Here is a 9354-nt window from a genome sequence, read left to right as displayed (position 1 = left end):
TTCAATATTTTAGAAATAACATTCAATTACTATCAAGTTGAACGAGATGAGAAGGGCAGACCTAAGACTACTTTCAGCACTGACGATAGTTTGCATGAGTTTTAATTACACTTACACTAAAGAGTTTGTAGTAGGAATGATGTCGGTTCATGTCGATGATGTCATGGTGTTTGACTGGTGCTGAAAATATGAGCATGGTACTCCATTAGATAAGAAAGTCAGGCTAGAAGATAAAACAAGGGAAGGGTAAGCTAGGGTGCATGCAGATAGAACTTTCTGTCATATTGTGGGTAAAAATGGAATCTCTACTGACCCGGTGAAGATCACAGTGGTGCGAGACTGGTCCCAACTCATGACTAAATGAGAAGTCCACAGTTTCCTTGATTTTGTGTATTATCACCAATGTTTTGTGGCCAGTTTCTCCAAGACAGCCACATCATTATCTGTTCTCTCAATAAAGGTAATGCTTTAGATTGACCAAGGAGTGTGAAAAAACATTCCTATTCTTAAAGTGACCTTTAGTTAAAGCTCCAGTTGGCATATCCACAAAGGGATTGTGAGTTCTTTTTTATACTGATGCCATCAATAATATAATCAAGGCAATGTTATCACAGTTGTAAGACAGAGTGGAATGTGTAATCAGATATGCTTACCGTATGCTCACAGCTCCTGAATACATATACTGCATGACAACATGGTGAAAAAATATTGCTTACAATTGTTGTGTCCATCAAACACTATCTGTATGGTAGAAAGTTCACCATTTAGGTGTACCATCCATTGCTGAAGTGACTCATGAACTTTAAAATTCCTGTCATATGGTAAGACCCTTCCATTCATAGAATGTTCTGACTCTGGGCATCATCCTGGAGTTCAAGCCATTTCTGCAATAGTGACATGAAACCATATGGTAGAAGATTCTACTAATGGTTGGATAACACAATTAATGCTTCAAGAGCTCTGATGTGAGCAACTAAAGGAACCAGATCTAGTATGGGTGTTCATTGCTGCGCATCAAGATGAAGTGGTGTCAACAGAGATTTAGGAATGTAGCACTGATGAATGCAACATATACCATTTGTACAAGCAGCTATGAGTGCAAGAATATGTACTGTGCTGTTATCAGCCACTAAAATATGGTATCACAAATACTGAAGACCACCAAGTTTGTTACTTCTGACAGAACCAACTAAGACAAATACTTGATATACATCATGATGACTTACCATATAACAGAATGAAAATTTGCTGGTTTTTGCTAAACATGCTCATGTTTGGTGAGAAATAATACTCCATGTGGATGTGACTTATGGTACACTCCACTAGAGCAAATTTTCCAGAATGTTAGTAAAAATTTACGGAGTGGTTAAGGGCTACATTGGTTGATGTAGTTTTCATACCAACAGGTAGAAAAGGCTAGTGTTACAATATAGTTAAGAAATTAACTATGTAGCATAAAGACTGGGTATGACTTTAGTAAATACCAGCAGCATGGAAGCAGCTCAGCTATTACTGTACAAGTCCTCATCTCATCCTGCAACAAAGTGGTCCACTGGCATACGAATTACAATGGCCACATAACAAACATTAGTACAATGCAAATTTTGCAAGCTAATGTTGTATGTTACTGATCAACCCTATAACGCACTGGCTAGACCAGGAATATGAGGTCAACACAGATGAGTCAGAGGATGATGATATTACTGTGCTTTATCATATCAACTCAGCTGATGAAGAGGAGGTAGATGCTATAAGTACGTATCTGGCTTTGCAAGATCTTAGATGAGTAAGTCCCTAGAGAAGAGGGACAAGACAGCTCTGGTTAAAATGGTTGGTTAAAATGCCGATGATGACCTAGAACATGGCTAAGATGCCAAACTAGAAGCTACAGCAGTTATTGACTGTAAGTAGTGTTTCACTATGAAATGTATTCACTACATTGCATGATTGGCAATTGAGTTTTATGAAGTTAGAACATTTTGTTAATTACAAGATTAACTGTAATTCAAGGGCATTTTGGTCCTTACTTTCCAGGCTATAGATACATTTCACTGGGAGATATTAACAGGATATCAGCCGATAGCTGCTCAATTATTACACAGTTGGAATGGCTGATGTCAGTAGATGCAGTTCCCAAAAATCATCAGTTATTATTATTGCAACCCTTACTTTCCCAACTACTGAGTGATTTTCACTGTATATATTACTACTACATTTAAGTGTCTTCATATATCTCCTCCATGTACAGTAAGGGTGTTGAGTTCTTTCTCATCACATAATATGAGTCAGGTTGTTATAAATCTAAGTGGAATGGTCCTCGGTTCACTTCAATTCCCTGTATTTATGTTTATCTGATGCCAACTGAAGCAAGAGATTTGACTTATGAATTGTGAATGTTGCCAACCACCTAAGAAAGACCTTGTCTTGTCTGATTATTTATTGATTTATACAGTAATGACAACATTAACATTAATCTTGGATGAAATAATATTTAACTGAAAACTTTTAGTTGTCCAAATTCTCCCAGTGATTATTTATTCTGTGATGACAATTGGTGCATCCAGTGTTTTATTTGGCTATTATCGAATATTTTCCATTGTGCAGATTGAAATATTTGTAAACATAAAATTTTACTTAATATTTTCTTAACATTGTTTCAGTACAAGGTGCAGTTTAAATGGATGAACATGCATATTATGAGTATACTGCTAGAGGCAAAAGTAAAACTCACACAGTTGATCTTTGTAGCTGGCCCTATCTTTTATTAGCCTTGCATATGAAAGGAGCCTAATAGGTGTTTGATGTGGGTGTTAATGGATTCCCATGGTAAGAAGCTAAAGGCTACCACTTGCGCAGTGGCTAACCTGTTTGAGTTATTTGTGTAGGAACCAATTTCCATGCTCTCATCCCCTTTCTCTCCTACTAGACCTGTGCTCTGCTTGTATAACAACCCGGCAGTAGTGATGGAAATGAGACAGAACTCCACAGTTGCTGTGTTAGCTGTTGTTATGACAATGGTAACAGTGGGTAGTACAATGAGACCTGATGAAACCTGGGAACTGGAACTCCATAGGTGGAAGAAATAGATTGCCTATGGCCAATAATCAGGTGAGTACACTTAAGCCTGTAAAAATGTCACCTGACCACAGCAATAGACTATGTGTCTAAAAGCAGCTTTAGACTATAGAATTGTTTTAACTGTGTCATTGCAACTTTAAATCTACACTTCTAACTAAAGTTCTGACGAATAAGAATTTGACTGACCTTACATTTGAAGCTAGCTTCAACAAAAAGTATGTTCCTGACACCATTACAGCAGAAAGACGCAAAGATAGCCATGTGGCATATCAGAGGCCAGTGTAATGGAAAGGCTTCAAATTTGTTTATGAGACTCCAATTGTCACCAAGCATTGGGTGAGTATTGTTTTCCTTCTTTTGTATTTGCCCCTTTTTTCATGATCTGTATATGTCCCCAGGTGGGTCTGTGGCATGTTTACAGACTTGCAGTGCTAAAATCTGAGATATGAATTTCCTCAGTGGACAGAGCACAGATAGCCTACTGTGTAGCTTTGTACAAAAACTGTATATTTACATACAGTATATATATATATATATATATATATATGTTGCTTTATACAAGACATTTCCAATTTTTTCCACTTTACTCATTTTTGTAAAACAGTCAGTGTTATGTTAGAGGGCATTGCATTCCATTTTTATTTGATATTGTGTTTAGCAAATGAACTGTCCAGAACCTCACACTTCTCTGAATATTGAATGAATTACTATGTTCCAGAATGGACCAAAAAATGTACATATATATATATATATAAAGGAATTTACCCTTCAACCTTTATGAAACCAGCAGTCATCACCAAAATTCTACTCTTTCCTTATATAATATTTCTACTTTGATTTTGATATGTTCTATCATTTTGTAATACTGCTTTCAATGTTTTATATAAAGACTTGGCCAAGATGTTTGCATAGTGTTCTATACTGATATGTAGTTTTATACTGTTATGTAATATATACCCGAGTAGTAACAGAGAAGATAGCATATGAACAGACAAACATGTATGAGTTGTTATTCTGGTCTGTATAAGTTATTTTGTGCATTTGTTCATCAAAACACATATTCACACATTTTGTATAAAAATATGTGATCTTGGTATAATCTTTTGCAAAACAGATCAATGCTTTGTTCAGACAATTTCTCTGTACTTGGTGTAGAGTCATGCCTCGTTACATGCCAGAAGTTGTAGGGCATCAAATTGTTCGACTGTCCAGAAATCGTATGAAGCAAATGGACATTGCCAGACAGTAGGGTACCCCAGTGCACTGTATTCAGAATCCTGAAACATCATCAGACTACAGGACAAGTTGGGATGAAATTATGGTAGAGTACATCAACAACTTCATCAACAGCATGACACGTTGTCTTGTGGAGGTTATTAGAGTACATCAAGGTATAAAAAATACTGAATGTTTAATATGAACTGATATAAGGTTACAGACACTATTTATAACAAGTTGATGTTATACTTTGTCATTACATATGCTTTGGTAAAGTATTGTTATGATAGATGAAATGCTGAATTACACATCTTTCTACACGCGTCTGATTATACAAGTTACATAATGGTTTTATTTGTTACAAAATATAGAAACTTTTTGGCCAAGACCAAAGGTCTGAAAAGGTTACTAGGAGGTTTCTTTATTTGTTTCTAATTAAGCACAAAGCTATCTATGTTCTGCCCACCACGGGTTTGTAGCATTGTAAGTCCCCAGACATACCCCTGTTCCACTGGGGGTCTACTAGGAAGTCATTTCTGTTATATGCCAATTCATAAAAAAAATGGTATTATATATTAAAGTGCTTTTGTTTTAAATTTTAATATTTTGTTTTGTGAACTCTATTATTGTCATGATCTTGATAATTGTGTTTTGTTTTTTTTTGCAATTTCTTAATTTTATTTCTGATTTATTTTCATTATGTGGTTTATTTCTGTATTTGAAACTTGTATTAAGACCAAAGAGCCTTATTTTGGGTATGTTTATTTGATATGTTTTACATTTAATTAAGGATATTTTATTTTCATTTTCTCCTATTTTTTTACTGAAAAGGTTTTGCTTTAAGTTGAATTTTCACATGAAATTAAAACATAGTTTCATTTTGTATTTTAAACTGTTTGATTCAAGGATTATGTTGCTGTTCTGTATTTCATTTTGAATTTTATCTTGTAATTTTTTGGTATATAAAGTTATGCTCTTTGTCTTACTTTTCTGTCTTGCTGGGTAAATGTTTTACAGAGACAAGAGTATGTTACACCACATTCTTCAAGAATGTACAAATTAATTCATTGGTTTTTAAATTCGAAAGCTAGGGATGACTGGGATGGCCTGAAGGTAAAAGGGAAAAAGATGTGGTATACAGGCACACTAAAAAGTTTCATGCATACAAAAAGTATGTAGTTTTAAGTATAGCTTATGTGTCGTGAAGTAGTTAAACTTCTTTTATCTTAGTTATCTATTTTCTGAATCATTCAACTTGGATATTACATGTGTTTTTTGTAGAAAAGATTTCTGTAAAGTTGAACATACTATGTAGAAGTGAACCATGATATTTTCCACTGTCTGGTTATGTGATACCTGTAAAGGGCAAAACATCATTTATTTTGTGGTGAATATTACCAACAGTCACATGGGTAGCACATGCACCCTGAAAATAATATCACTGTAGTCTTGTGTATACAATGCTATGTTTTCTCCGTTTTGGATAGATTCTTCACAAATTTTCTCCAACTTCCAGTCAATATTTCTGAGAGCTCTCTCTCTGACATATGTGCCATCCTTCCTAAATACAAACTTCCCGAGTGATTTGTGTACTAAATAAATATTGTTTTACATTGTCACACACTGTCTTGTCTCTTTCTTTCATAGTTCGGTCGAAGACATAAAATTCATATTTGCTCCTTGATACATTTCTTAACCAAACCTACTGTTATTCTGTAGAACCCCAATTACTCTAATGGAATTCATTGTACCTGAGAATGCCACAAAGTTTCTATAAAGTTCCCAAAACAGCATATTTTAATAAAATAAATATATATACTCTGTAGCTAAAAAAACATTCCCCAATATAAAGAAACAAGCTATAGTCCATTTCCTTAGAGAATAATATAAAACAAAACATTCAATATCTAAAACCTTAATTTCATTCCTTATTGGTTTGGTATCTACAGATGCTGTTCAGAGTAAAACCATAATAACCCGAACATCCGCAAAGAGAATAAAACAAAAATTACACAGTATAAAATCTCGAACAACATAAAGTGAGAACAATACTGTATACAACATAAAAACCCAAGTAACACACAAACACACAGAAAGAGCAATGCTGTATACAATATAAAAACCCAAACAACACACACACACAGAACAAAAATTTAAACATATCTCATACACTCACAAAGAGAACAAAATTGTGCACAACATAAAAACCCCAACAACACAAACAATGTAACAACATGAACAGGGCACACACACGTGTTAACCCCCCCTCCCCAGTACAAATCCAATGGACTCCTGGGGAAGTATTGACATTGCTATTCTCGGTAAAAGTCTGAGTCCATGAAAGTGTTGCCGCAGGACAATTTTTTATGCTTTTAAAAGCAGAATAGAAGAAAGAGCATAATTGTCGAGGAATACAACGTTTTTAGTACTATTAAACTAATATGTTGAACTTAATAACTATTTCCACAAAGTGAAGATATTCTTGCATAGATTTACCATAGAAAGTACTAACATAAACTGACAACACATAAACATAAACTTCTCCTTGGGTGAGACAGCAATAACTTGGATTTACAACACTAAAATCCGGGGTTCGATCTTCCGCAGTGGACCGTGCAGATAACTCTAAACCAAACACCCTAAAAACTTATCACCAATTAACTAAATAGTTAAAAAAGTCTCAAGAAATCTATATTTCAGGAGCAAGGAAGTAACTGTCAGTCTGTCTGCTGTTTTCCTGTTTAAACCTTCGAGATGTAGGATGTGTGGAGTAAACCATCAGGTAACAACGTGCACACTTTGTAATTGTATAGAAGTTGTTGAATGAAACAAGTAAACAATAACAAGACAGTAGATTCAACTCTAACCAAGCAAGGTGATGTTTAATAACCAGAACAAAACTTTCATACCTTTTGGTCAAACCGCTGCAAGAAAGAACAGGTACTTCAGTTGACAGAGAAGCAACGGAGTAGTAGTTGTACCCTGGAAACACCTGAAAAGTACGTTTATTGGTTCCTGATTATAGGACCATCTGTTACAGGCTCGACCTCACCCCTCAAATCTTTCTGTTGGCAATTATCTTATTTTCATATATTTGTTTTCAAGTTTACCATGTTAAGCCTAAGCAAAACGTAATTGAATATGTGGTTTCAATTCGGAAACTTCATTAATTTATCGATACTGCGTGTTTCAAAGTAGTAGTTTTTTATGCATAAGTAAATTCAGATCTATTCTAATCCTCAAGTTTTGTATAGAAAGGTCTCCATGTGGAAGTTAAGGTGCTATGAATGCAAAATAGGACTGATAATGATATAACTTCTATTTTTCAAAAACAAGGCCTGCGACAGGGAGGAGCATGCCTTACGAGTCCAAATTCATAAAAAAATCAAAACAAATCTTTAATAAACTTAAGGTTACGCTGAATAATAATAAAGTTTCGCTTTTCCTGTAAAATAACTGCCTTTGAAAACGTTCACTTGTTAATACCGGTAACTGTTAGTCACGATTAGTGATGTTTTCTCATCTGTGCATTTCGATGCCAAAGCCAAATATTCTAGGTTTGAGCTGCGGTACAACTGCATTTCTCTATTATTGGTAACTGTTACAAGTTTTAGCTGTTATCTTTGTATTTAGTGTCATTTGCCCTACACACCATTAATTTTTTTTTTTCATGAAAGTATATGCAACTGGTAATTTACAGCTTATTTTGAGACTAGTCGGGGGGAAGTCATTGCGACTAAGGGAATTTGATTATTTACATATATGTGTGCAAGATTTCTCCGATCACTTGAAAATAAACATCATACACAAATCTGTTTCTTTACACTAATTTGTTGTGCGTCAGTATACTGATTATTTCACCCTACACTGGGTCTACTCACTGTGTGATTACTTTCATGTTAAATAGCTCAGGTGTGAAAGTATCAATACATTTGTAATAATTTAAAGGAAAAAGAAAAAACTTTTCCGTATAGAGCTATGATGTGATATTTCATGCTATGTGGATGTTTCATAATATTGCCCTGTCACGGGATGTATTCATTTCCTTGTTTGTTGTACCAACCATGAAATGTGATATTAGAGAAGAAAACCCAAGTTTATGCCGGTTCTGTTAGGGCACTTCCGGGACTGAAACAGAGGCAGTTTAAATTGTAATTTAAAACCATGTTAAACTGAATTTCTTCAGAAATTGTTAGTCAAATTCCCCGGTAGGTCTGATATAAGTTTAGGGATTTATAACCCTAAAATCCTGAGTTCGATTCCCGTTATGACAAGAGTGCAGATAGCTTATTGTGTAACGTTTCGTTAAAACCAACCACATGCACATTTTTTAGACAAATTCTCACACTTTCTTTCTTAATCAGTTTGAAGTTAATATTTACGTATTAAAAATGTTTTACAAACAACACTAACTTCGTGCTTCGGATGTATTGTCTACACCTTTCATTACACGCATATAATGTTACGAGGTGACAAACAAATAAGAATAAGACACGTTGAAATTATAATAACTTACAAAATGTTCATAAATCTCGTCAGCAATTATAGGAACGAAGTTCCTGGCAGCGATATCTAGGATTGCTTGCAAATGGTTTCGTGAAAACACTGATCCACAAGGGTTAGAGGGATTATTCACGATGACTGCAGCAGTGTTATCGTCAACCTGGGATTCAAGATCCGCTAGATCCACTTCCCAATTCTGCTCAGGCTGAGTGAAAAACAATAAATGTCAGTAGTTCGATAAAAATAAATAAATATATAAAGTTGAAAATGTATAATATTCAACAAGCTATTTCTACACGTCACATACATCATATAGGATATTAGGAATTATTTTTAATAGATATTCCAAATTACTGATTCTAAAAGTGAAAAATATCATGTCAAAAACTCAGCTTTATATTCCACGCTCTCATAAAGCTCTAATATCAGTTAGAGACAAAAGTGAACTATTTATGTTACCAAGTTTTTTTAGTTTTACTCTTTGAAAAACAGTCACGTAGAACCAAATTAATCAGTATATGAAATGTTTAAAACCAACGAAAAACGAAATAGGCA

At 34.5% G+C, this 9354-nt stretch overlaps 1 long non-coding RNA gene across 1 annotated transcript in view; it reads right to left on the bottom strand.

Moving 5' to 3' along the window:
- LOC106472601 overlaps positions 1–9354 on the bottom strand; it is a 44460-nt gene that overhangs the window by 3687 nt on the left and 31419 nt on the right. The window contains exons 4-5 of the long non-coding RNA XR_001291624.2: positions 8813–9004; positions 7206–7288 (exon numbers count right to left, since the gene is read on the bottom strand). This is a non-coding gene — a long non-coding RNA (uncharacterized LOC106472601). The remainder of the gene's footprint in view (positions 1–7205; positions 7289–8812; positions 9005–9354) is intronic.

Source organism: Limulus polyphemus, unplaced genomic scaffold, assembly GCF_000517525.1.
Source record: "Limulus polyphemus unplaced genomic scaffold, Limulus_polyphemus-2.1.2 Scaffold5457, whole genome shotgun sequence".
In the NCBI taxonomy this organism is placed as follows: domain Eukaryota; kingdom Metazoa; phylum Arthropoda; class Merostomata; order Xiphosura; family Limulidae; genus Limulus; species Limulus polyphemus.
Note: the sequence above shows the minus strand (reverse complement) of the source record. Positions and strands in the feature narration are given on the sequence as shown.